A 3,907-nucleotide genomic window follows, 5' to 3' on the forward strand; every position below is an offset into this window, starting at 1 on the left:
CTGGTCGTGCTTTGTATTATTACTTTACTGAAGATGAGAATCCAAATTCATTGCCTTTGCTTCTTTGGCTTAATGGAGGTATACACATACATCATTTTTGTATAAATTGTGTTATACTATCAATAAATTTATTTTTATTGATATTTGTTATACTATTTGAAAGTTTACTTTTGTTTGTTTGATCAAAAAGGGGAAAACAACTTCTTGCATTTATGGACGGAACTCTTTTTTTCTTTTGCAATTTTATTTTTAATTTCGTATCGCTTGCTCTTACCAACATTTTGATCTTTTTGATCAAAACACTATTGAAATTACTATTATTGTTATTTTAGGAAGAATCAGTGTTATAGGTCATTTACAATAACTTTTTTTCAATTTTGTAGTCTTTTTATAAGGTATCTAAGAAAAGTCATTTTATTCTTTTCAATTTGCAAGTGGCCAAGAGATCTGATTTTTCACAGACCAACTAAATATAAACATATCCATGTTGAGTACACCTATAAATTGGTTCTGATTACGCAATTATCTTAAAATGTTGTGAATTCTTTCTGCAGGTCCTGGTTGTTCTTCGATTGCATATGGGGCCATGGAGGAACTTGGGCCTTTCAGAGTTAATAGTGATTAGAAAACATTACACAGGAATTATTATGCGTGGAATCATGGTAAAAGAAGTTCCCTTTTTGTGTAACTTTTTTTCCTATTTATGTTTGAAAAACAGGTGAACACTCTCAACTAAGACTACTAATTTTCTCGTGTTGAATATTAGCTGCCAACGTGTTGTTCTTGAAGTCTCCTGCTGGAGTAGGATTTTCATATACAAATACAAGCAGTGACCTCATTAAAACTGGAGATGGCAGAACTGCTTATGATAATTTTGTATTCTTGCTTAATTGGCTCGAGAGATTTCCGGAGTACAACAACAGGCACTTTTACATTTCTGGTGAGAGCTATGCTCGGCATTATGTACATCAGTTGGCACATACAATTCTTCAGCAAAACAAGCTAGCCAACAAGACTCTCATCAATCTTAAAGGAATAATTGTAAGTGATCTCTAATTTAAGCAGAGAGCTACAACTCTCAGCGTACATAAGTTAAATTATACTTATGAGTTCCATGCCACTAACGGGTGATTACAAATTGCAGATTGGGAATGCAGTGATCAATGATGACACAGACGACAAAGGAATGTATGAATATTTAGCATCTCATGCCGTAATTTCAGATGAAACGTACCTTGACATCAAGAAATATTGTGACCACGATAACAACAATTTGAGCAAGTGTTTTGAATCAGTTAAAAGGTTTATATGATAATGTTCACAATCTTGACATCTACAACATTTACTTTCCCCTTTGCAAGGTTGCAAATCTCATGAAATACCCAAAAATACAGTCAGTAAGTGGGACAAGTCTGCATTTTTGCTCTTATTTTTACAAATATTCACATTATATCCCGTAAAAAATAATATAGAAACATTTTTTTTTAGTTAATATGTTATTTTGATGCAGCCATGCAGTTTGACCCCTACTCCGACAACTATGTTCATGCTTACCTGAACAGACGGGATGTTCAAGATGCACTCCATGCCAATGTTACCAATATCAAATACGAGTGGACATCTTGCAGGTCCTTAGCATTCCAACACATTAATCCCATACACACTTATAATGCGTACAAATCCTTAATCATTTTTCAAATACTGCTTCAATGAGTTACTACATGTTCAATTTCAAAGTTTCATTATGATTTAAGGGTCATAATTAGTTTTTCTATTTCGGCACTCCACTATTTTACAACTGGAATGACAGCCCGAAGACCATAATCCCTCCCCTCAATAAGTCTTTGGCAAATGGTATTTGAGTATGGGTTTTTAGGTATTTTATTCCCCATGACACTCGTACTTCTTTTATATACTGTATAAGGAGGTCTTGATCACAAATATTCAACATATATTTGTACTTGAAAATTAAATGCAGTGGTGATACAGATGGAAGGGTGCCTGTAACTTCTACAAAGAGATCTATACAAGCAATGAACCTTACAGTTGATCAACCTTGGCGCTATTGGTTGTATGGAGGAGAGGTAAAAACAAAAAAAACATTGCTTAACAAACCCAAAAACTTGATCCTATATTTGTTAGTGTTTTAACTTAATGAAATTAAATTAATTATTTTATTTTTTGATATATATATATATATATATATATTGCAGGTTGGAGGATATGTTGAGACATATATCGGAGGTCTAACTTTTGCAACAATAAGAGGGGCAGGACATGAAGTTCCAAGTTACCAACCTGCTAGAGCCCTTTCTCTTATTTCTCACTTTCTTTCTGACACATTACCCCCTAGACATGATTATTAATCTAGTATATTGTTTTGGAACATACACGACTACCTGTTCCACTGATGTGTAATACTGATAGGAGTAGACATTCAACTAGTTAGTAGCATACTGCTGAGTCAGCTATGTAAGTTGTTAGCGGTTGTTAGACAATGATTGGTGAGTGGAAATGAGCTGTCAAATAGAGTGTTCTAGAAGAAAGGTAGTTATTAGATATTTTGTTGCCAATATAAGGCACAACAATCTGATTGTAACACATACGTTTTGAAGCCATTATAATTTTTGATCTTTCTCCTCTTCTTAGCTCCATCAATGGAGTCTTAGCAAGTGTTTTCACACGGTATCAAAGCCACGAGTTCCACACTAAGTGTGTATTTTCGATCATATTTCACTAAGTTTTCTGTGCATTTTGGATCTCTGTCTTCAGCTCTTTTTTGAAATTTCGACCTATATTACAACTGCATTCTATCAATCATGGCACCTAAAATCGATCAAAGTGAGCCACTTTTCATTGGTACATCTGAGAGCTCCAGTGCTGTACTTGTTTCAATCAAGTTAACTAGTTCAAAAAATTATAGTTTATGGAGTCGATCGATACGTATTGCTCTCTTAGGAAAGAGGAAGTTTGGATTTATCACTGGTGCCTGCAACAAGGAATCATATAGAGAGGAGCTTCATGAGCAGTGAGAAACATGTAATGCAATTGTGCTTTCCTGGATTATGAATACTGTGAGTGAGAGTCTGTTATCCGGCATTGTTTATGCCATGAATACTTATGCAGTTTGGGAGGATTTGAAGGAGAGGTATGACAAGGTGAATCGTACATGTATATACCAGTTGCATCACAAAATTAATATGCACTCTCAAGGTACAAATTCAATTTCATCCTATTTTACCAAATTGAAGAGTTTATGGAGTGAGTATGATGTACTAGTGCCAAATCCTAGTTGTGCTTGTCCTACATCTAGAGAGTACTCAGATCATATGTGGCAACATAGACTTTTACAACGTTTAAGTAGCCTGAATGAGTCCTATGACCAAGCTAGAAGACAAATATTGCTCAAAGGAGTGACTCGTACTCTCAATCAAGCTTATGATATGCTCATAGAGGATGAAATCCAACATTCAGCATGTATGATGACTGTGAATGATAGATCAGAACCACTTTCTATGCAAGTGAATCAAAATTATGTTTTTGGACAAAGCAACTCTAACTATAGAGGTAAAAAGTGTGATTATTGCCATCTATTGGGTCATACCAAGGAAACTTTCTATAAATTAGTAGGGTATCCAAATGACTGAAAGAACAGGAAGAAACAAAGCTACAACTCTAATTTCAGATCACAGTATACTGGCAGTAACAACTTTGTAAACACTATTCACAGGTCTATTTCTCAGGATTCAACTATGGTAGTTGGTCAAGTTGATACTAATAGTTTTACTCATGAAGTAACTCACCTTGGGCCTAACTCAACCTCAAAAGCTAGCTCATGAGGAGAGAATTGTCCAAGACCATATAAGGAGACCAAGGACCCTTTAAACCCACCGATGTGGGACTCCAA

General features: G+C 34.9%; 1 pseudogene; it reads left to right on the forward strand.

The window, feature by feature from the left end:
• The first annotated feature begins 2 nt into the window (after positions 1-2).
• Positions 3-2,588, forward strand: LOC107856418 (annotated as a pseudogene).
• The last annotated feature ends 1,319 nt before the right edge of the window (positions 2,589-3,907 follow it).

Source organism: Capsicum annuum, chromosome 1 (assembly GCF_002878395.1).
Source record: "Capsicum annuum cultivar UCD-10X-F1 chromosome 1, UCD10Xv1.1, whole genome shotgun sequence".
Taxonomy (NCBI): Eukaryota; Viridiplantae; Streptophyta; class Magnoliopsida; order Solanales; family Solanaceae; genus Capsicum; species Capsicum annuum.